The 25,864-nt window shown below is 39.2% G+C and overlaps 1 long non-coding RNA gene across 2 annotated transcripts in view; it reads right to left on the bottom strand.

Moving 5' to 3' along the window:
* The window catches only part of LOC104140822 (uncharacterized), a 239,412-nt gene extending 231,957 nt beyond the window's left edge, over window positions 1–7,455 (bottom strand). For both annotated transcript variants that reach the window (XR_011142479.1, XR_693400.2), the window contains exon 1: window positions 7,389–7,455. This is a non-coding gene — a long non-coding RNA (uncharacterized lncRNA). The remainder of the gene's footprint in view (window positions 1–7,388) is intronic.
* Between the last annotated feature and the right edge of the window lie 18,409 nt (window positions 7,456–25,864).

Here is a 25,864-nt window from a genome sequence, read left to right as displayed (position 1 = left end):
TCAGGCAGCTCTTGCAGAACATCCTGGGGAAAAGACTGCTCTTGTCCTGCTCCAGCTGGCGATACCAGACTTCTTTTCTGCAGAAAACCACTGCTTATCAGTCCTTATTTTATCTTGCCAAATGGTGGTTTATGGGGGTGCAATAGGATCAATAAACAATTTCTGCCTTACAGCACAGCCTATCAGAAGAGCTGGGAGTGGTGGAAAACAAATATTTTTCTCTGTGCTGTATTGGAAGAGATCTCTAAAAAGCCATTGCTTCCAATATTATTATTCTTTTCCTTAAAAATACAGCTTTCACTGCCACAAAGTCGTGGTGATGAATGTTGTCCAAACCAGGCCCTCAACTCATAAGGAAAAGTTATCTTGAAATATGAATTCAAGAACTATACTGACCAGTCAAAAGAGATTCACTCATCTACAGAATGACCACACAAAACTGGAACTTTTACATATCCAATAGAAATAAAATAGAAAAACTGAACCAAACTTAAAAAAACTAAAATATAATGTAGTAGCTAGTGTTTTTCAAGTTGCTTAAACTATTCTGAAAGATTTTATAAAAGCTATTGAACTTTGTGAAACACTTAAATTGTCTTTCAAGAGCAAAACTCCTTCTCCCAGATAAATTTGTCAGAAAACATTGGCTTGTTCTATTAACAATGACAATTAACAATTTAGAATATTATTTATCTTATATCTGCAATCAGCATAACCAGAACAGTTTCTTATTAATACTCCTAAAAAATTGACATGTGACTGTATAACACTTGTATTAAAAACGATTTAGATGTTCCAGTGGAGGCCTAGATGCGTTAGGCAGTGTGAAATACTTAGGAAGGTATAGTCCCAGTTGTAAGTCATGGCCAAGACCTGAAGAAGGGAAGAAAACTCCAGTCATCTGCACACAATGGATTCCTATTTGCATACTCCTGAGAGTTCCCTTTTAAGTTGTAGAGGTTCAACACTTTCTGCCTCTTGTCACCAACAGCCACCCAAGAGCATTTTAAGGCATCACGACCGAGGACAGCCCAGTACCATCACTGGTAGCTCAGGGCTGCACAGACACCCTGCTGCCAGCAGGGCAAGGGGAAGTTTGGCAGGAGCTGCCCACAATAAACCATGGAAGAGGGTCACATACCAAGTATTTCATTTATAGCAAAGAACAATACTCCAATGGCAGATAACTCTGTATATGGACTACTTATTTTAAAGGCAACTGAGAAATACTATACATACAAATGATTTGTAGTCAGTGTTTCAGAGCAAATAACTTCCAGAGGGTTTCTTAGCAAATGATAGATTTTAGCTTATGCTAAAAATATGTTGGAGATCAGGGAGTGGGGGGGAAGAAGGTTCATCTAAAAATATTATTTCAGAATTACTCAAAGCAGCAGCTCTGAATGCAAATTTAATGTGATCAAATAGGACAGGACTTACTGCCCATGTTTATTAAAGGATGAGGCACAGCCACTCCAAAATAGCTGAAAGTTGACTGGAGATATGGTACATTTCAAGCAAACAGCTAGTTTTCCTATTATTTAAAAGATAAGGAATAGCAGAACTTTTCTGAAATTTTGAAAGCATTTGTCCCTAATTGTGTGGACATATACCTTGGTACAATAAATACCAAGACATACCTGTGTCCCAGTTCAATGCAGTATGCATGGGAACATATTTTGTGTACAAGTGTCTGCAAGTCAGAATCCTTATTTTCCAATTTTATGCTTCTCCCCAGTGTTTTCACCTTCTTCAACACTGTCAAGATTTATGCAATAGTATTTCAGGGCATTAATTACATCTTTTTTGACTGGAAGGCACTATGTGCAAACACAATGTAAATAAAATCCGTTTGGTGCATTAGTGACTGTTCCCACACATTGGCTTTTTGTTTTTGACACCTTTCAAAAAGAAACATGGAATAAAATATTTTCAAAGCATGTGCCTCAGAGTTCCTTGAGGCATGTGTTATCTTACTGCTCCATATTCCCTGGCATGTGTGTGTTTTTTTTTTTTTAAATAAAAGGTTCTTTAACAAATCTTTTGTTTGCAGAGGAAAAACAAATTACTCCCTTTTCACTTGTGCTTTGCAACTATTATGTAGAAAAATCAGACCACGGCTTTCTTCCTAGAGAGATAGGCCCCAAAGCAGGCTGGGTTTTTTGTGCTAGCAGAAGTTATAGGTGGGTATAAATTAGTCAGCAAACTGTTACAAGCAGGACTTCCGTACTATTGGGTAAGAACTCATATGCTATACCCAGGAATGATATGTCAGAGTACTCATGAAACAACTATGGAAAGCAAGAAGGTATAAGATAAAGGTGGTCCTGGCCCTCCTTTACAGCCTTCCCAAAGGCATAGCTTTCCCACTGCTCACTGCCAGCACAGGCAGGTGGAGGAGGCTCAGAGCCAGTGATCCTTAATTCCCCCTCCACCAAAACCTAATGCCCTGGTACCCTTACATCTCTGAGCCCTTACTACCTACTACCTGCTCCCCTCACCACTGCACTAACAATAGGAGAAAAAGCTCCAGCTGCCACGCTGGTAACTTCAGTCCATGGGAAACTCAGCTGAATTAACTGTTTTGTTTTTTTTTTGTGAGGTACTGAGAACCCTGTTCCTTCCCTCTAAACAGCATGCAGCCCACTGTGACTTTCCCTGGCTAACAGGGAGCTCACAGCACTGCTTTGAGAGCTTCGCTCCAACATTGTCCACCACTCCCCAGCTGGCAGGCGCAGGTCATGCCCACAGCCTCCCTCCCTCCTCCTCCAAATACCATCCTAGTGCTATTTCCTTCCCAAGAGCCACAAAATTCACCCCTTTCGCCTCTACCCCATATCAAATCACTTGTTCACAACTGCACCCTTACTGAAACTTCTTTCTGTCCAGTAGTTTTTGAAACTAGTTGTTACCTCCTGGTAAGCGTCCCCACAAAAACCAGCTTTTCAGAAATTAAGTCTGAATTATCATCTCTGTTCAATTCTCCTCAATTATCTTCCAAAACTATGCTAAAATTTTGCTCTTAGCACTTCACACACAAGCAACATTAGGGATTTATTTTAAGATAAGTGTACTGAAGCATTTTTTTAAAAGGCCATCTGATACAGACATATCTGATCTAAGTTGTTCTGGGATCTTATCTACAGTCCTGCTTTATTCTCACTCTGCTTTGCACCTACCTGCTCAGTATTTCATTTCATGTCCCAGACAGCAAACTCAAGCGACAGCTGCTGCTTCCCTGTGCTACACAAAGGGTCAAGCATTCCTTTACATGACACAGGTAATAAGCACACTGCATATGCTATCAAAGTACACAGCAAACATTGTTTTATTTGACCATTAACTCAAGCACCCACTTTCATATTCACCATGGGAAGCTTGGGGAACAGCTTGCCAAAGTAAACAGAAAGTTACCTCCCAAGAAGGAAGAGATGGAAGCAACAAGCACAGATACCCCAATTCTCAGGCTTCTTTCATGGCATCACAAAGCAATTTGGGCTGGCAAAGGCCTCAGCAGGTCACCTAGCGCCCCCTGCTCAGAGCAGGGCCCTGGTGACCAGGCCATCCCACAGCTGCCCACTGCCCAGGGACTGCTCCAAGGCAGCTCTTGAGGACAGTTTTTCCCTTTTTTTTTTTTTTTTTTTTTAAGTGAAATCATAAGCTTTGGGAGTACACAAGCATACTCCAGGCCAAATTCTTCCTTCATTCCATTTCCTGCAACCCTGGTGTTCTCAGTGTTCAATTTCCTTTCTGTAACTGTAACACCAATAACAGAACAACACTTTCCCCTTTAAATAATTCTCATACTTTGACTAGGATTATGAAAAGAAACTGAACTATAAAAAGTTTCAGCCCAGCACCTGTGTGCCAAAGCAATGCATATATGCACAGTATGAACTGGCATCCCCTCTTCAAAACTACATTCAAGCTACTGTGGTAAATAAATAGGGGACACAAAAAACCCAAATTATGTTAATAGCATCAATGCTGAGAAAACACTCAAGACGCATACCTTTTAATATCAGAGCAATTTTCCCTTTCATATGATTAAATGTACAAGCTTATAATGGTTTATTTTTTAAAAGATACAAAACCTTCATAATTACAAGCTATAATTATATCAGAAATATGCAACAGGACAGTATCACTGGGGCAAACACATGTTGAAACACATCCTTTAGTCCTATCATTCTGTTCTTTCAGGTGTTATTCAGCAATACAGCACAAGATAAAAGTTAAGAAAACATCCAAAGATGAAAAATACACAGTGAATGAATCACAGAAGCATCAGGATGTTTCTTGGAAGGGACCCCCAGAGGCCAGGGAGTCCTGCCTCACCTCACCCACACTGCCAGGCACTTTGAAATAAAAGGCAGTTAGGTTGGTCAAACACAACTTTCCTTTGGTAAATCCATGCCGGCTCCTTCTAATAGAGTACTTGTCCTTCACATGCTTGCCAATGGGAGCCCAAAAGAAGTTTACCATGAATTTCCCAGGGACTGAGATGAGGTCAACCAAACTATGGCTCCCCAGGTCCTCCTCCTTGTGTTTATTTATCAAGGTGGGCATAACATTCACTTTCCTCGAGTTGTCAGAAACCTGCTTTACCCACCATGATTTTGTCATCAAATGCCAGCAGCCTTGCAATCATACAGGCAATCTTTTAGTAGCACCAAGGGAATGCCATCCCACCCTGGGCTTGCACACAAGCAAGCAGGAAGGCTCATTACCTCCACAAGCATACCTGCCTCATTTTAACAGGCTTTGGAACAAAACAAGAGCAAGCTTCTACTCCAAGACACCAAGAATGCATACAGGCAATCAACTTCATGTGACATTTCCTCAGAGGAGTCTTTTTTCTAAAACACATTTGTGATAAATACACAAAAAGAGAGGCTTACTATTTCATTCTGAAGTTAGAGAATTTTCTGATTAGGTACAAGTCCCAGCAGAGGAAGTAGTACAATACCTCTGCTGGCACAAACGTGCCAAAGTAATCATGATAAACAAATAACATAATGTAAACAGGCCTGATTTACTTAAGTTGCAATCCTGTTTGCAAACTAGTATTTCCTTTAAATTCCCCCTACTTGATTAGTCTTGCTTTATCATGCCTTGTTAGTAAATAGTCAGCACATCACTTTGCATTATGCAAACCCTAGAAAAACCCTAAAAAAGTCTTAGTAGGTCACTTACGTAATTTCCAAGTTTTATAGCAGGAAAAAAATCCATATCAATCACACTAACTGCACAAAGTATGTATATGGAAGGGCTAGAAGGCTGTTTACTTTCTCTCAGGGCTCCAGGGGGCTCTTTTTAAAATAAGATTTAAACTTGTTTAGTAAATCTGTTTTGATTGTCTGAGCTTTGTTAAATGATTTATCATATTGGTAATAAACATTTGCAGCATACACTATAATGGCTCCATGGGATTTTATGCTAGGATATGCTGAGACTGCACACAAGAAATAGCACCAGAAGAAAACATTCCATTATCTTAAGTTGTTAAGCCTGCCAGAAGCACTATTTTGTGTCAATAGCATTCATTTACATTTTTCTAAAAACTGAGCAATTTCATCACCAAAATACTCTTTAAACAAACTAAAATATCTAACAGCAAAGAAATTCAGATATTTGGATGCAGGTCTCCGCACACTGCATCTGTTATTGCTCAGTACAGATACAGGCTTCAAATTGGGGACAGTATTTCCTGCCATATACACTAGGAAACAGCAAGTCAGATGGAGCTCCCCTGCCTGAACTCTATACTCCCCTTTGATTTTTGGTCAGCATTTTCCACATAAGTGAGAAATGAACTTCATAGGCTCGAAAGTTTTGCAGACCTTGCACCTTCATGTGCAAGCATGGGGAGGGGAGGACGTGCTAGCAACTGCAGGGGCCAGTAAAACTGACTTCACACACTGCCTGCAGCCTTTCTCACAGGCACTACACATTCCCTCATCTACCTGCGCACTCCAGGAGCAATATAAAAGAAAGGGCTGATCCTTTATTCAATACACCCTTCTTATCAAAAGTTCTCCTCTTATCTTCTTTTGCCATGTCTTTTTTTTTTTTTAAATCAACTCTTACTTTTCTCACCTTATTTTTTTGCACTGATTTTCCTAGATGTAATTGGAACCTGATAACAGGAGAATTGACTGAACTTAGAACTCATATGGAAAAAGGGATCAAGAAGAAGTACAAGAGTTTGTTCCCTAATAACAGACCACATAAAGCATTAGTGATGACAAAAGTAAACTCTCAGGAACCACTTTATAAAATTAGTGGAACAGCAGACTTGTTCTGCTTTTTCTTCCCAAGGATTAATCCAGTGTCTGAGGGATGCGAAAAGAATGCTTTTTGCCAGAGGGAATCCCCACTGATAGAAAACGGTTCAGAAAGGTACAGTTATCTCTGGTGATCCTAAACATCTAGTTTAAGGGAAGGGTAGGAAACCATTGACTACAAGTAGGTGAAGCAGAACACTGCTACCTATTTGTTGTTTACACTAACAGTAGTTCCAAGCATTCCACACATTCCTACGAGAATTCTCCTATTCTTAAAAGATAGCACAACACACCTTAAAATTGAATTCTCATGTTGCAGGGTTGCACCAGAAGCTAGTTTCATCTGCACTTAGACATCAAAACATTACGTTCCATGTAACAAGCATCAGGATCGATCAGCACAGTTTAAGCACTAAATATCTGCAAGCAATTCATGGATCAAAAGCTACAATCAGAATTAATGCAAAAGATCAATTAAAACAATAAGTACATAAAATATATCATGCTTTCATAGAAGATTTGTTAATGGGGAAAAGAAATTCATCATATAGATTGTCTGCTATAAATTTGCTTAATAAAACTCGATGGTGTAACTTCTTACAAACACCTTAGCTGAGATTCAAAGCTCAGACAGTTATAGTATATTAATGCACATAAAAACACGTTAATGCATCTTGAATGTGTCACCTTTTACTTCCTTAAGATATGCGAACCAGTGGCTTTTCACCCTTCCTAAGATGACAGTGATACTCTCAGATAATGAAAAGGTATGAGAGCACTGCAGTACATACACAGTAAGCAAAATCCACACGACCTAAATGAAGACGAAGTGTTTGATGCCTACCTAGGCGGATACAGAAGAGCAAGGAGAGATGAAATCTAGATCCTTTGAACAGCAGTTCATAGACAGAAATTTAATCCCACTCCTCTTAAAGTTTTCTCTTCTAGAGCCTATTAAAGATATATATATAATCTCTCTCTTCAAACCAGATGAAGAGATTTGATGTCCTAAGAACCACCTCTGTGAAAGACCAACCTCCCAAAGCAGGTGCAGCATCCTTTTCATTGCTTTGCAAAACAACTAACCCCACTGCACAATACCTCCAGCCCACAGCACCGCCATTATTATAAAACACAGCATCATGGAGAGAAGTCCGATGGCATGTTTTAAGAAAGAGCCTATTATTTCAATAAGCACTACTAAAAGCAACCCTTGAACAAACTTGGTTTAATTATTTCCAGCATTGGCAAACATCAAGAATAGCATGCAGGCAGCTGGATGTCCAGCAGTGAGAACATGCTCAGAGCCAAAACCCACCTCTTTCTGACCACAGGGGTATCAATAATCATAGGAGTCATACAAATTATACTTTGATCAGGAAGTTGATATTAGCAGTAGGGCAGTTCTTGGAAAGGAACATTTGTGGTAAAATAGCATTTCACATATTTCATACTCATCTAGTGGAAGCTTTATTTTTTTCTTGTTTTAATTTTGGAAAAGAGTAGTTTTAGGCTAGTAAAGCCACTTGCTCTGTGTATGAAGGTGGTGTACACAACAGGTATACAGGAAGAAATAAGCCTTACAATGGAAACTACTACCCTCGTCTTTACAATTGACCTTTGAGTTCCTTATGAGTTGTATTTGGAAGGGCAGATATGTTTAAAAAGCAACAAGCACCACTGCTTTCCGCTGTCATTCAAATGAGTTCTATAACATAACCATGGCAAAAATAATTCCTGCTAAATTAAGAGATTTTGCAAATGTTTCATTAGTACTACAAATCAAATATAATCAAATTTTTGAAATTCTGGCCATCATTTTGCTGAAATTCTTTTAGTAGAAAATTTTTGCCAGTCTTCACGCAAACTAGAGATCAAATATTCATTCCAAGCTGAATAAAATTCTAGTTAGCCTATTTGCATTTTCTCATAAATAAAGCATGAATTATTGCTCAACTGACATGGGACATAATCTGTTTGTCTTGCAGCCACACACTTTAAGGCCTGAAAGAGATATATTTCAATTTCAGGCCTTAATTTAGCCTAAAAAGCCATCAACTTTCTTTTCTTCAGTACTACATCTGAACTGTAGAAGACCAGCTTGTGAACATAGCAGGAATTTTTCCACAAAATACATACAGAACTGACATTAACTAAGAGCTTTATTAGAGCACTCTACAAACACGACAAAACTAAAGAGGGGCCACCCCATAAGTAATCTCCTAACTGGATTAAAGGCAGAATTATGCAAGTACTTACTTCAGTGAACTTTAAACTCATTGCCCATACCAACTTAAGCCCCAAGACCTGGTCTTCCAGCTTTATACCAATAACAAGAGTGGCAGCTGTGCAAGTCATTTTGTATACTTGCTTTCCAGAAACTACACTGAAATAGGTCCTTTCTACAACAGACAACTGTTCAGCCATTGGGATTTCAAACTCAGACCCAAAACAAATTTTGCGGCAACATGACAAATATATATATATACACACATACACACACACTGTCTTTCTGCTTCTTTATATAAATATATCTAGATGTAGAAGTACATACTACTTCCAAAAGCATCAGCTTCTAAGTCAACAAAAACAGAGTCCACATCTCAAAGTCAAGAAAGTGTAGAGCCTTGGGCTTTTTTCTTTTTTAAACACTTAGCACATTTCACTTAACACCTTGAACAAACAGCTTACATTTATGACTCTCAAATCTTGTGACTGATTTACTTGAACAGTCAGGGCATTTCAGCTGTGCTAGTTCTTAAGGTTTCTAGGACTAAGATATCATATTAAAAAAGGAGCAATTAAAAGAAAGCTAATTTCTGATTAGATTCATTATTAGAAGGTGATGAATTTTCTATTGTTCCTGAACTGTTGCATTCCAGTGGGGGAGACCATATGGCTTTGTTTTATTTTTTAAGCTAGCTTCTGACTGCTGAAATCAAGTGGGCTACTTCAACACTTGCAAAGGCTTTCAAAAGACCTTACTTTTTAGAAGTGCAGGTTGACCCTCTGAAAAGTCTTTGAGCAATAAGCTGTCTAAATGTTGACAATTACTTATTGTTTTTGAAATACTAATTTTGCAAAAATAGTACTGAGATCTATTCTAATACCTGGCCTGAGGAACACTTAGTTTGAATTTCCCTATCACTAAAAATTAGTGTGGATGAAGATGCAATCAAAGTAGTATCATAAAAGCTAAAATTTCATATGGCTGTTAACGTTAAATCAGAAAATCTGATGTGGTGATCTGTAGTTATCCTAGCTGGAAGTGTAATTAGCTGAGTCAAACAAAATAAGCACAGCCTTTCATAGATTGTAGATAGATATTGAGATCAATTTTGTTTCAAATCTCCCAAAATAATTATTTCAATCAACCCCTCCCCCGAGTTATTCTATTTTTATGGTTAGACTAGACTGCAAAGCCAGATGCTTCAGAGGTGGTATAACAAAATTAGTTCATCTAAAATGACATATCAACAACAAATAGATTTTATTTAATCACAAATGGCAAATATGTCCTATTACAGGTAAGTGACTGATACTTTCACAAAACTAGAAGACTCCTATCAGATACTGCTTTTGGCATCTTTACCCTAAATTAATCTCACTTAACTATAGGTAACTGACTGCCTAATAACCAATGGAGAAAGATGAGCAAGACCTCAGGGCAAGTAGAACTGCTTCCTGGAGCTGCTGTTTCACTTCATTTACCATTGTCAACTCAATGCCCTAGGCAGTCACCCAGAATGAGGAGGGATTGGCTGGCTCCTTGCAAGCATGCTTCCATGCCAAAACACTGAAAATACAGCAATTCATTCTAATCTATGCCACTACTTTAAAAAAATAAACATTTTTCATTTTGCCTAGTCCAGTGTAAGTACCCATTGCTGTGTGACATGTAAGCCAGGACAGTAAGGGACTTCCCAAAACCTGGCTTCTAGCTGCAGCTTTCATGAAGAATCAGCATAGCATTTAGGAGTCCAAAGATGGAAGCACCGAGAGCTGAGTTAGAACAGAAGGTAAAAGGGAAAGCACAAGCATGATTTAATACTAGCAAAAATGTTTGACATGCTCTAAAGCAACCCATTTTGCAGAAGGATTTCCTGAAGTCAAACAGAAAAGTGCAGGGCCCACAGTCCTGTGATCAGAGACAACCTTTATGAACAGATTGACCACGCATGCTTTTTGGCTGCAATGCTGGTTTTCCTGAACCACCACAGCTAGCAGAAGCTGGAGCACACTACACACTACCAGCTCAGCATAGCTTTTGTGGCTCAACCTGCAAATACATGCAAAACATCCTGTCCCTCACTCCACATGCTATCTTTCTCCTCACTTATGCCAGTGCTATTTGCATCTACCACACAGCACTATGAGCAACCTGAACATTTTTCCCTGCATTTTCGCCTGCCACTGGGAGCATACCTCCTCCAGACACCACTCCAGCACACTGCTCAACACCTATGCTTCCCTCAGAGAGGCAGGGTAACTGGAGCTCAAACAGCTTGGTCAGCCAAAAAGAACTTTGGGCTGCTTTCAGAAAAAGGATTCAAAAGCAACAAAAGCAAAGCAGAGGCTCTGCAGCTGTAACACAAAATCCTCCTTGCAAGGGTTTGCAGAGTCTACCACACAACTGCTTAATAGGTAGATAATTTTCTGCAAGACATAATAGGCAAGTAGGAAGTGAAATATATACAAAACACACCTTGCCATGCTTTTCCAACAGCACTGCCCCATCACTTGCTATCAAAAAATGCTGTAAATGTTGACATGCTTTTGTTAAGTTGTTTTTTTTTTAATTCTGGTCTCTAGGTTCTCAAGAGCTGAATCCCTTTGAAAATCTGGATGCTTTTCAAAAGAGATCAGTGTAGCCTCAGATAGCACAACTATGATTTTATTTTGAAAATACTGACCTTTATACTTATAAAATAGATCAAAGGGAAGAGTTAAATTTTATCTGTTGTCCTCAGAGAAATTTTAAGAGGCCAGTCCTGCAAATGCTTCTGTACTACCCACACAGATGGAATAAAGTTTTACAAATTAAATTGGACTGTGCCCCTCTGTTGAAAATGAGTTGCACTACACTTCCCCTAACTGGGGATTTTAGGTAGTAATACTGAATAATATTTCCCTCCCACCTCATAACTGGAGCTAGAGATTAATTTTAATTTGCATAGAATTTTAAGCACCTCTAGATTTAGGCATTGTTGATTTGATTTAAATTTTTAAGTTTTAACTCAGATATGCAGAGTGTTATTTCTGGTGGCACTAAAAAAGTGGATCAAGCTGTAGATTCATAATGAACAGAAATCCTACGCTCTGTACACATAATTGATCATTTAGTCTTCTTTCTTCAAATTATAACTTGAAATCTGCAGATGCTTACTAGAGCATTCACTTAAAATGCAGGCCTGGAATTTACAGTGCTCTAGAATAAATTTATGGGCCTAGATTTGTTAATTTCAAGATTTTCCCCAGCAACAGTAAACTAGCAAAAAAGCTTGATATGTAACAGATAATGCTAATATTTTGTCAGTCAGGCTTTCTGCATAAGTCTACATAGACAGTTTTCAGTATTAGTATCTTATTTTCTCCTCCCAAAACTTAAATATATTCTAAAAAGCATATGCAAGCACTTAAATCTCTTGATCAGTTCATTCATAGAGAAAAACATTGCTCTATTCAACGCAACTACATTGGGATCAGCAACTTCTTGGGATGAAAATAGGGAAAGGCAGAAAAATTGCTTCTGATTAAAGTAAGTGTTTGCAATTGTTTCCACTTCCATTCATTATCTAGAAAGTCTGATATGGTAGGGTAGTTGGGAATAACTCTGCATTTAAGTGTTTTTAATCAGCTGAAGGCCAAATCTCTACCAACTGCTAATTCTGGTGAGGTAAGAATCATATCTGACAGAACAAAAACAGGAGATTTCGGTCAGACAAACATGGCTCCAGAAGACACTGAAACAGAATTAGACCAAGTCTTATATTTGGGGGGAGGGGGGTGGAAAGGAGGAATAAAAATGTAACCTTGGAGTTTCTTTCAGAAAGCCTGTCCTCAGAGCCTAAGCAGATAACCTGCAGCCAAACAGCTCACTCTCGCAGGATCGCTGCAGCCTTGCCCTGGCAGTCTTAGAGCCTCTCAAAGTCCCAAAAAAACTAGCGAGACAAGAGACTGCAGACATCCACTGACCTGCTTCTCCACAGGCAAAGATTAATGGCATGTATGAGGAATGAAGACACCGCACTACCTCGCAACAGGGAAAAGAGCACTCACAAATGACAGGACAGTAATTCACTGTAAATAGGCAAGATATTGCACCAAAGCCAGGAAGCAAGTCTTCCTGCTCCTGAAGCAGCAGTCAGTCACAGCTGCAGTTAGGAAAATGGGGAATGTTTGCAAGATAAGAGTGAAAACAAAGCTAAAGGCAGTTGAGAGAAATATTAAAAAGTTGCTTGCAAGCAATGTTTTTTCTTCAAAGGGCCACATCTTTCTAGCCTTTCCCTATCTAATCCCTCTGAAGGTGCTGAGGGCACATCTGAAGCTTCAAATTATACTTGTTGCATAACTACTTAAAACAACCTAAGTTACTTGTACTTGCAAATACTTTTTCATAAAGTTGTACAGTTATATGTAATACTTATCTACCAAAATCAGCTAAATTAGTGAGTCTTGCATAACTTGTATTCAAAAGTTGCCATGACTAAAGATGAGCGTCTAACAGTGTTGTGAGGATATATATCTGTAGATAGCTACTATTTTACAGTTACAATTGTTTTACTGCAATCAAACACATCAATTAAGCTCCTTCATAGGATAAAAAGGGGCACTTAAATACTAAGGTGAGAAGCATGACATTCTGGAGTATTTTTCCATATATTCTTCAAATATAAATAGCAAGAAAAACAGCCACTGACTTAAAACACAGGCTGACAGCATTCAAAAGGGCTAAACTAAGATTCTTCCTCAGCCTCTATTCTCTCATTATTAACACAAGTTTTCAATCAACATCTTCAAAAAGATTCTTATTTTAATGAAACAACAACAAAGTTTTTAAATTTTAACTCACATATCGAAGACTATAACCAGAAAGCCCCAACATGTAATAAATTACATTTAATAACTTGTTATAACTTTTTTTAAATTAATGCTTACGCTTGTGATCCAGTTTTCATGCTTTCCTGTCGTAGGAAATTCTAGCCATTATAGCAATTTCACTAGTTATCCTCAACCTCAGAGGCATGTAACAACTCAGGCTGAGCATGCCAAGGAATACGGAGAAAAATATTACAAAGGTCCTTTACACAGTCATGACCTTTTTTTGAAAACATTACAAATATGCTCATCTCGTTAGTATATTCTTGATAATAAATAACCCATCCCGCTCTTGTCTGTATGATAGCCTTGTCTCCAACCTCCTTTGCTATACGCACTGGCAGACGTGCACCCCCACAACAAAGGTCTCTGTTAAGACAATCCCTAAAGCACAGGGCTGCCATGCCACCAGGCAACGGGACATCTATGCCTAGTCCCCAACGTGCCACCCACTGTCACAGTTTAAGCCCCAGAGCAAGTGTCAGGAAGCCCCTGCGCCAAAGTCACCAAGACATGACTGGCTCCAGCACATGCCACATCAGCACAGACCCACACTCACCAGCTCACAGTCAGGACAGACAAGGCATGAGCTATGAGCTAGCTGTCTGCAAGACATGCTCAATCTGTTAAATGTTGGTGACCAAGTTAAGGTCATTAACATAGACAGGAAGATCACTCATCGTTCTCCTGGGCAGGCCTAGTCCAGGTCCACAGAAGCAGCTATAAAGAATTGCCAAGCTACTTGTGAAAGGGGAATGGCCTTTTAAATGCTTTTAATTTGAAATATTAACTCCTTTTTGTCCAAATGAGAAACTTCTTATTGCAATGTTAGATGTATTCATTTGCCAGGTAGCCTGTAGTGGATGGTACCTAAGCATGCTATTGAGTAATGTGATTAGCGTGGGAACACCACTATCTGAGTCAGATTTGCCCAGTCTTACTGTGAGTAAAATGTTTTGGGTATATACAATACCTCTGGATACAACACTGTTTAATCTGACTGCGCAGGAGCACAGCAATTGATTATCAGAAAGGTACATACTCTGGGTGAAAACAGTCATGCAATTAACTGAAAACTGAAGAAGCAATAAACGTTGTAACTTATTACATTTGCCAGGGAACGTCTAAGTATTTAATTAGCATTTGACAAGAGAGCTTTAGCAAGAAAGTTATAGCTTTTCAAAATATCCATTAGTATTTTTAAGCAATAAATTGTTATCCTATTATCTTGGCATAGCACTTTTGTTAAATGCCATTTGAAAGATTGCCATCTTTACAGCCTGGACAACAGTGGCAGTTCATTTGGAGAAACAGCAGCCTACTTTTACACCCACATTAAGATTAGCTGGTTATTTCTTTAACTGTAGTTCATCTGCTGCGACTGCAATCACAACTTATTTTTTCAGGCACCGAATTCTTTGATTCATTAACCTTTCCTCTTCCCATAGAGGTACAGGAGACTCCTTACATGAAATCAAGTTACAGGTGCTAAAATAGTATTTGTGCTTCTTTGATTGCTAATGTTCCTTGAATTCTCAGGGCAGAAAAAGGCCGTCCTTTACAAAACATAAGGCATGTCTGAGAGCTAGGACTATGCCCTCTGCCTATCATTTTCTCAGAGTCTTTTTACTAGAGCACTCAATTAACTGACTGCTGTTAAACTGAATGGCAAAGACTTGAGCATATCCTTATCATCATTCTATTAAACATGCTTATAACCTGAACTACCTGAGCAAACCTGGGCTCTTATCAGACTAGCATGTACAAATGTACAAAAAGGAAAGGTGCGGTAAAAGCCCAACGTGGAAACTGAGTACATGAGCATAACTTGCTGCTGCACACTAATCCTGCTAAGTAAGGATTTCCTTTCTGGAGCTCCCCTTATTCAGTTTTCTTTGTGAATTTCACAGGACTCTTCAGTAAGCTGTAGTTTATCAATGAACCCGTTTGGTTCATGTATAGTAACTGGAATGCCTACCTGATTTGCACATACAGCAAACTCAGCTGATACTTCAGCTACGTTTTTCAGAGGAAACAAACCTGGAGGAAACATAAGAAAATATATGCATCTCTAGACCTGAAAAGGTAAAATCATCCACAGTGAATAACATCAACAAATGTCAGTCTGGCGATCTAGCAATTTCTTTTGACAATACTCCCTTTAAATGAAGCAAAAATATAGATAGGTGAGTGAAAATAGCCAGTTTCAAACATATTTCTGAGGTCACTCTGCAGATATGACCATTACTTTCCTAAACTTCTGAGAAAAAACACTCCTGGCACTGGTTAAAAGTGATCAGGTATTAGGAGATAATTCAACTACATCACTAATTCCAACATAAAAGGGAAACAGACCTTAAAACCTAAGAGCAGTCTAGAATAATTTAGCAGTTCCTAAGCGGTGTTTGCTTTTCTCGTTATCAGCCCTGACTTTGTCTTTCTGCTGTATCTCCATTTAACAGGATTGTTGAGGAGGTTAGTTTTGCCTGAGGTGAGGGGTAAGGAAGACTGAGAAAAGTATCAAGAACATCATTTCCTCACTAACAAAGTCACAGGTTCAATTTTCTCTTCGTTCCAGTCTTGCACAATGTGCAAGAGGAGGTGGTGTCATTTACACATTTGCAGAATGTTGCTTTGGAAAAAGCTGGAAATTCTGTGAAAAGCAGAACCAGGCTTGAGCACTGAATACAGAATAACATCACTACCTTGTCTCATTTGCTTCCAACTGAGCAATTTAGTTGAGACTGCAGCCTTGGCTAGCAGGCATACTAATTACAAGGAGATGGAAGGCAACATCTCTAACTTGCAGACAATCCTGAATCAAAAGAGCACCTTAAGGATGGCTGAGTGCAGTGCATTTCCTATCGGCCCCAGCAATCAAATAGCAATGGACAAGCCTAATACCTCAGTGAAGGAAAACAGACAAAAGAAACATTAGGCATGATTAAGATCCACCTGCTAATTACTGTACTGTATTTACTTTATCTGCTTTAAATAAGTGGCCTTTTAATTTCTATATTTAACTTTTCCTGCAATATAGGAAAAGGCAAACTGCAGTTTCTGAACTGTGTTTCATCTTCCACACCTTTTGCTTTCTTGCTTTTATCCTTTGTTCCTTAAATGGATTTCACCGTTTTCACTTTCCATCCTACCTCTAAGCACTTTTCACTCTATGGTATCTTTTCTATATCCATTATGTCTTGTCCAACTTGTAAGGACCCAGAATCACCTGGTGTACAGGGGTGCGTAGGGACTTCCCCAAAGCATTTGTACATCTTTGCCACTGTGGCCCATCCAGCAGACTTGGCACCAACTTCCTCAAGCATCAAAAGCTCCTGCCCAAGGTCACCAGCAAGCACCTGCTCTAGCTCCCCTTGCTGCTGTTGGACACACTCCTCAGAGCACCCGCCCAGCTTGACACCTCAGACCTAGACAACTGCCAGCCTACCTCTTTTCAGCATCCTGGGCTGAATCTCATCTCACCCTTCTCTATAGGGAAAGTATGACTTTTCTCCATGATCATACAATTCTCAGCTCTTCAGGATCCATGAGGGATACGAGCAAGAAGCCACAAAAAAGCTTCACAGAGGACTTCTGAACTCACCCCTATCTGAAAGATAGCACATGCAAAAAAGTAGAACCTTTGATAAAAATGAATTCCCGAACACAATGTCCTTTCTTTCTGGTCCTCCACACCTTTGGCGGTTCCCAGGGACCATCTGTATTTAGGAAGCTGGCTTGCAGCACTCCTGGCATGGCTCACCTTGAGCCAATGGAAATTGCTGAAGAGGACAAGCAATTCACTTCCTGCTCCTTCGCAGTCTTCGAGGCCTCTGGTCACAGGCACCTGATCATTGTCTCCGCACTGGCATCACAGACCCCTGCCAGGTGACATCGTTGCCAAGGTAACCTCTTCCCTGACAAGATGATTTTCCTCAGTAAGAGCTGGGTTATCTCAGACATTTGTATTAAAATAGAAGATCATGTGCATTAAATGACCTTCTCTTATGAGGGCTTTGTTCTCCTTTCAGCTCAGCACAGGAGTGAGCAGAGACCAGAGAAGGTAAAAGGTCACACATCCAAAATAAAGTCAGCAGTTTAGGAGAGCTGGAGACCCTTCATTGGGAAGGGCATAAACTCTTCATGCAAAGACATTCACATTATTAAAGGGCTGCTCTGGTATATGACAGCAATAAAATCTTTCCCTAGATATGCTGTACTATAAACTGATTAAAGCTGCATAGAACTAATGACAGGGTTAGTTGAAGTGAAAGAGTTCCCAGAAACTACTCTGAATTAGTATTCTCTAAATATTGTTTCAGGCTACCAAATTCAAAAAAAATATCCGGAGAAATAGAAAATAAGGGCCTACAGATGTATTTTATACTCATTAGCTTAAGTCTTCCACAACAGCATCTTTACTTCTTTTCTACTATGCCACCTCCGTATATCCAGCTATGTGCTAGGAATTCAACTCATCTAAGTTAGCTCCTGTTTTATAGCCTGCCCTGTAACCAATGAAGAGAGACAGATAACTCCAGAGAGATGCAATAAATTGCCTTCTGAAAGCACCTATATCTTTCTATTAAGAAGAGAAGAAGCCTGGAAGACAGATTTAGACTAGACTTTGAAGTTTTAGATGCTAAACTTAGACAGGTCACACTTTCATTAAGAAATAAATGCATTCAACTTCATGACAGATTTTACCTGGAGTTTTTACACTTTTAGTATGTGCTTTTTATTTTTAAGGGTTTTCATCCTGTCAGAAGTGATCAGCCTGGGGAAGCAAGCATCCAGCTCTCTCAGGTCTCTGGTGCTGGTCACACCTGGACCAGAAGGTCAGGGCTAAGCTGATGCAAGTGTGTGCTCTGTACAGAACTGGCAGCTGCATCACAGAACAACCCTGGAACAAAAATCACTACTCATCCACTACACTCCTCCCGCTTCATAAATAAAATTTAAGTTCTATGTTAGAGTGATGATTCTTTCCTTGCAGCTACTCCAACCTAAATCTTCCCTGAGGGGATTAGGAGATCTTTAGCCAGAGAAAAGTAAAGTCAGTAAATACTGAAGATATTTCATTTGTAAAGCTACATTTTATTTTGAGCAAAAGAGCTACTTGGAGAGAAGAAAATTAACTATAGCTTTGACCTTAGTTATGTGAGTCAAGAGTAATAATAGCAATTAAGAAGTCTGATAAAAGAGAAGGAGCACGGAACAGAAATTTTGTTTTCACATTAAAGAAGTTTTAAAGTGTTGAACGCATTACATTTAGGGAATTACAGGCATTACTAACAGAGGCCAAGCGATTTAGAGAAGCAGCTATATTAACCAGAAGCTTGTTTTTATTACCACTGAGTTATCTTTGTAACAAAACTCAAAACTATCTAGGTGCACAAAAGATGAAGTCTGAATCTAGTTAGAAGACATGTTTTTTTGTTAGTTTGATAAGGAAACAGATTTGGCCCAGGTTATAGGTGTCCATATCACCAAGTTACACATCACATGTCAGCCTACCAAGTCTAACAGAACAATTGAGAAACAAGTGTTGGGCTTCAAATACAGAGCTTCAGATCTCCATCACCTTTATTTACCATTTAAGTTTGTGATATAGATCTCTTTTCATTGGCACAGGTATATTGAAAGCAAAGCTGCATTAGTACAGCAGACATAGGAACATGCAACTGTATATATTACACATTCATAAGGTAATTAGATTGGAAGGCACCTCAGGAGATATCTAGTACAAGCTCCTGCAAAAACAGGGCCAGTTGTGAGGTCAGACCATGTGATCTAACTTTCAGTGACTGGAGGCAAATAATCACATCCCTCCATCTACTGGCTATGCTCCTGTTTATACAGCCCACGCAAAGGCAGTAGGGCTCATCCCCAACCTGCATCATCACAAGGGGTTATTCCTTCCCACGTGCAACACTTTGCATTTCTCCTGCTGAATTTCACAAGTTCCCTGTCAGCTCATGCCTCCAGCATGTTCAGGTCCCTCTGGATGGCATCCTGCCCTCAAATGTATTTCCTAGCCCCTCCAGTTTGAGGAAGCACTCCATCACCTCCTTGATACAGATGTTAGACAAGACAGATCCTGCAGCTCTCCATTTGCTACTGGCCTCCAGACAGTTTGGCCCATTAACCACAATGCCCGAAGTCCAGCCATGCAACCAGATTTTATTCATTACCTGTCTAGCCAACCAGTAACATCCAATCCTGGTACAGGGATGTTGTGGGAAACTGTCCCAAAAGCCTTGCTAAAGTCTAGGTAAACTCCATCCACAAATCTAGCCATTTTATCTCAGAAGGCAATCAGGTTCATATATGATCTATGATCACAGATATAAGTCACAATATTGACCACTAGTGATGACAATTATTGTATTAGACCACTCATGACAGTATTCTTCAAAGAGCTTCAGTTATATCTTGTTTGATCATGTCTATTGATATTCTAATAGGCAAGTTATATTTACCTACCATTTCTCTCAGACTTCAGGGTATAAGTACATTTCTATATAGTAGCTAAAGTACATTGTAGCCAACCACTTTGTTAGGGTCACAAAATCAGAACACTGATTTAGTTATCTGAGCTGCTACTAGCAAGTACCAGCTTCCTGGCTTGCAATATGATGAAAGAAAATACAAATTCAGGCCAGACTCATCATTCAGATGACAAATATAACTTTTCTTTCAGCACAGAAAGAGTGAGGAACTGACCTTAAATCTATAGGAAACTATCCTGACCTCATTTAAAACTACCTAAATCAAATTCAACTTTCCAAATTTGTTATATATTTATGGTGATTTAAGAGAACTTAGCTGAATTTCTAGAGAGTTTTAGGCACCACATATCAAGATATGGGGAAAAATTAGGAAAGTTCAGAAAAGAGAGAAGTCTGTGAAACATGAAACAAGGTAAGACTGGAGAAACTGGATTGTTAAACGCAGAGGAGAGATGATGGGCAAACAAGATAACAATCCTCAAATATATAAAAGGTAACTGCAAGATGAAGTGAACAGATTGTTCTGCAAGACCACTGCACACAGAACAAGAAATAATACTTCAAAATAGCAGAAGAGACTTAGATTAGATATTAAAGCAAAAATATTCTGATCTTAATGATAGGTAAGTAATCAAATAGATTGTCTAGTGAAATTACAGTATCCCCAGCCTTTGAGGCTTTTAGGTGTGTTAGACAAGCATCTGTTAGATATCATTGACCCCACCCTGCTGCAGAAGCATCTTCAATGAGATTTCTTCTTTCTTTCTCTGATTCTATGACATTCTCTTCATGTTTTCCCTGAAAACACTGTTCATTTGAACGTATACATCAAGTACTTATTTTATATGGGGCCACATGCCTAATGCAAGTGCAGTATTTGAACACACAAATGACTTGCTGATGATTTGCCATTCCAAGAAACAAAGCTGTGTAAACGAAAGGCCAAATTCTACACTGGTTTCTCTTAAATGAAACTCCATAAATGTTAAGAGCAAGTCCCAAAAGGTCTTTGCTACATATCATACCTGCCATATAAAAACATGCATGTCTGAGAACACAAAGTAGCATTAAACCCTACAGCAGTATTAAAGAAAACCAAATGCCTTTATTAGATTTAATAACTTCTGGGTATCAACAAATGGAAAATGACACTCTTTCTGTTAGGTTTAACTGATTGTTGAAACACTTGCTATTGATATTTAAGAAAAAATATATATAGCTTGTAGTTTATTAGTATTTGGTCAGTTGTCATCTGCTGGAATGAAGACAAATAGACAGTCCTACACCACACTACTATGACCTTTTCAAAATTTTCAAGTTTTAGTTGTTGGCTGCTCCTTTTATTTCCTCTGTCCATAACCTTAATATTCTGTGAGCAACAGAAGAATGGGATGGTTGCCTATTCCAAACAAATAGACTGTAAAGGTTAAAGTAGTATAAGAGATTGCTGCTGGTTTTTGTCATTTGCAAGCAAAACTGGAAGTCACGACTGTAAGGTGCTACTCAGATGAGAAAGACTAATGAAAACAGAGTGTGGCAGAACTTTCAATTCATTTTCATAATAACGAGGTTTATAAATGTTAATATAAACCTGTTCTCAGCAATCTATTAAAAGCATATGATAGCTTATGAGTCGTCCAGTCAATGTTAATGCAGCGCTTGAATGCTTTGTTTTTAAGCCTTTTCCAATAGCAATACAGGCACAGCTGTTTAATTATACATAAAAGTTTAATTTCATATTAACATATACAGTATCATATGAAATTGTTTTCTACAAGGTCTTATAAACAAGCATGTATTTGGATGTCATGCGGAATCAAGACAAACATCTCTATTTCTTAATTAAACACTCTTAACTTTTCTTTGTTCATATTGGCAGGAAGAGAGGGTTCCCACTGAAAGCTTAAAATATGGCTTGAAACGTAAAAAGCTTGAAATGTGGCTAAACAACATTTGTTACATACAAACAAGAAATAAAGCTGTAACCTGTCACAAGTTCATAACTAGGAATTTCTAATAACAATAAAAATATTCATCGACATGAAACAAATCAACTGCTATAAAATACCCTACTTCTAATTAAAGAAAAATATTGCCCATAGTATTTATCTCAATAAAGAAAAGCAAATGGAATATCAGCTCCCCCCCCCATCTAAATGGAAAGGAACTACAAAGTTATTTTAGTCTAAAAACACAGGTGACAACAAAGCAAAGTGACCCTTTAGTCAGGACTAGCTATTGCACAGGCTTTGGGACACACTGCAGAGGGTGGTCATGAGCCCTCGACCGCAGGACACCCTGCGCCCTGGGCTGCCAGCCCCTTCCCACCCCAGCAGCAACCAGGGAGGCCATGGGACAAGGCCAGGGCAGTGCTGGGAAACAAGCGCTGACCAGCCCTGACCAATGCCAGCCCCAGCCAGCTGGGGCCCCCGCTGCTGGGACAACACTGGCCTATGATCACAGCAAAAGCCCTGGTTAGTATGTGACAATGCAAATTACCTTTTTCCCTATGGACACTCTTTTTACAGTTAAGCATTCAACAATGACCAAACCAGAGGAAAGCAGTTTTACATTTGCTCTTTTTATGCAACCTCTACAACACCACAAAAATCAGCTGCAATGTGAAGCTCTAATAAAGCACTGCTTCCCCTCCAAAATATTCAAATTAAAGCCAAGAAAACAAAAAAGCTTCAATGAAAATAAATATCCAAGCCATATAATTTTGCTCAGGGTCATAAAATCTCCCCTTGAATGAATGCATCCCCAGGGAGATGAAACTGAACCAAAGATAGCAAATGGGAGCATCCAGGCTTGCACTGCAGTCTTAGTGGAATCAGAAAAATATCTGCCGCTAACCTGAAACCTCCTGAAACTGAGATGCTATGCACCATACATGACATTCTAGCAAACCATTAGGACCGTTCAAACTGGCTGGAAAGCTGATCAACCTTAACTCTATTATCAGGTTTTCCCTTCCAGGCCTTTTTAACCTAATATATCTAAATAAGGAGAGGCTTGACCATATTTCCTCCCTGCAAAGAGGTAGTAACTGGGTTGAGTAGTAACAAAGGGATACTTCCTTGTGAACTCCAGCTCATTTTAGAGCATCCTATACTCTTCCACCTCGTTTACTGTACTATGTTCCCCTAGATTATTATGAGCTGCTGCAAGTTCAACTGTCAGACAGCCCACCCTAGACTGTAAGCAGGGAATAACACAGGAACCGCAAAGATGACTTGCAATGCCTGCCATGCACTGAAAGAAGGTCTTGCTGGAGCACATATAGCCTGATTAGAGCTAGTCCAGGCTAGCCCTGCCAGTCAAACTTCTGACAGCAGTTCAGTCATAGCAGCTTGGACCACAGACTGTGTCCAAACACTTTATCAGATTCTCATACTCTGCAGAGAGCCCCTGGCACTATAGCTAGGGAATACTAGTTCTTTATTTAAATTGAGTCTGGCTTATGTATATCTAAAAGAGCAGCAATCACTTCTTTCAGTGGAAGACAAATATCCTGCTTTTTTTTTTTTGGCTTTTCTAGCCAAGTCAAAGGTGTTAGGAGTATTAGTTGCGAGCAATAATAAATAAAAATTTCCTAACTATCACTGGAGGGGTTTGATATGTTTGCTAGTGTCTGAATCTCCAGAGGGTAGCAATGATCCACTAAAAAGTCATATTTGCATGGTGCAGCACAGGTAGCATTTACCTGGAAACTAAATATATTATACATAGCTAGGAACTGAACAAAAAACCCATGTGAGGATTAACAATCCTTACAGGAACATACTACCAACATTCAATTTTAATGTCAAGTAACATTTGATTAGAACATTTAGCAAAAAAGTTACTTATTTCCAAAAGTTAATCAAGAGTGGAAACCTCTATCATATGCTGTTACATAGCCTTAATGCACACATAAGACATACTAAACCTCATTTACATTTCCTGAGATGGTGATAGCATGGTTTTTAAGTCTCATCATTAGAGAAAGCTGGACTTAAAAAGCTGAAGGAGGTCTGACATGCTTCATTCAAACTCAAAATAAAATATTAAGTATAATGTAACTTAAACTAGGAGATCTATCATTCACTTGGGAATAGGAACAGTTTCCCCAAAGTTGTTATAATCACAGGCATATAGGGCATAACTGAGGTGCACATAATCAAAACATTTGTTCTCTGCTCATTTGTTTCAGGTAACGAACCCAGTGCAAAAATACTTGGCTTCACAAACCGATTTGTATAATTTATTCAAGCATGAAGCCAACAGGAGTTTTCCACTGCAGAAAGCCCCTTTGCTTTGGACCGAATTTGGACTTCAGTTATCCAGATTTGGCCACAACACGAATGAGGAGATGCCCTCATTTGCAGACCTCAGAGGACTTCCTAGAACATTATAAAGTTCCTGCAAAAAACCCTCACAGTGGTAAGTCTTAGCTCTCCTACAGCATTTTTATGGGGATCTACATATACCAAGATAACATAGAGAGTAGAAGTATACAACAATTGTCCTGCTGTTATCCACTAAAGTGCAATTAAGAAATTCATAATCAAACACTTGGATACCTAGTTCATATTCATTTCCTAATTCTGAGGATTCCTCCAAAAAAGCACAGAGGTAGGAGAAAGCCAGGTTCCTTGTTAGCTGTTTCAGCCTTTGAAACAAACAAAAATGCCACGATTATTTACACATCAAGCTGTATTTCACCTCTGGAGCAGTGAATTCCAAGCAGGGAGAAAGAAAAGTGACTTTTGGCACTTGGCAATTTTGCTGCATGTCTGTGCATGGCACCAGATTCCCCAAATATTTATATTCACAGGAAGACATACAGAAAGACCAATAATATTCAGCAACAGCCAGGACCTTCACTATGCACGGTGGTTATGAATTGAGGCCAGAACTAAAGCAGCAAACCAAAAGGGTTGTTACACAATGACTACTCACAGAAAGGCATTTTGAATATTTTTTCAGTCCATAGATACTCTTGCTAACAAATTCCACTCACCAATCTCCTTGGAAGACGGTAAGCATGGGCTACCAAAGCAGATTATTAGCTGTCTTTGGACTGAACAGTCATGACTCTGTTTTGCTGCATTTGGACAGTAAACAGTACCTGCAAGAACAGTTCACTCCATCTGACAGTTTTATTCCTGAATTAGTGTTGAACATGAACAAGGAATAAATGGAACTGAGCATTACCAGAATAGAGCCAATACACCTCTTTTTTCTATGTATAACATTGTGGACAGAGGTATGCATACACTGGCTGCGCAGATTATCTGTGAACACAGAATGAGTATCTAGTATTTGTCAGACTTTTTGCGCATGCACTGATAAATCAAGTTTCACAGTTATTTTGACATTTGATACCTCCTGGGAACATGGGATTCCCCAGGTATCCCATGGTCTTCGCACAGAAGTGGCAGACCAACTCCTCTTGAACATGCAGGATACAAATCCTGCACACGAGCAGATCATCACACCAGCCATATGCTAATTCTTGCTTCCCAAAAGCACTGGTTTTCACACACCTGCTGTGTACTCTGCAGAAATGATCTGCACACGCACACACATGTGAAAGGACACAGTGAGGATGCCAGGATGCCCCACAGCCCACCTGGACCTCTTGTTCCAAACTAGAGCTAAAAATCTGAAATTCTGGAAGATTACAAAGCCCTCTCACTATCTCTCCAGGGAAAACACCAACAGTAGCCAGCCCTGAACCTCATAAGTCAGTGAGGGCAACAGCTTTTAGAAATGAAGTATTACTTATAATCACTCTTTGGTTTAAGAACAATACAAGCCATTTCATGATGTTGCTACTTACTTTCTGGTTTCTTGGGTTTGGGACAGGAATATTTTAAGATCAGTAAAGGTCGCTACTAATTTTCTCTGCATGGAAGAGTTGTTTTTTCTGACTTTGCTGGTGTACACATTAAAGAGGAGTGCTTGTTCATGCCAGTTTCT

Source organism: Struthio camelus, chromosome 8, assembly GCF_040807025.1.
Source record: "Struthio camelus isolate bStrCam1 chromosome 8, bStrCam1.hap1, whole genome shotgun sequence".
Lineage (NCBI taxonomy): Eukaryota > Metazoa > Chordata > Aves > Struthioniformes > Struthionidae > Struthio > Struthio camelus.
This window is presented reverse-complemented; position numbering and strand designations above follow the sequence as displayed.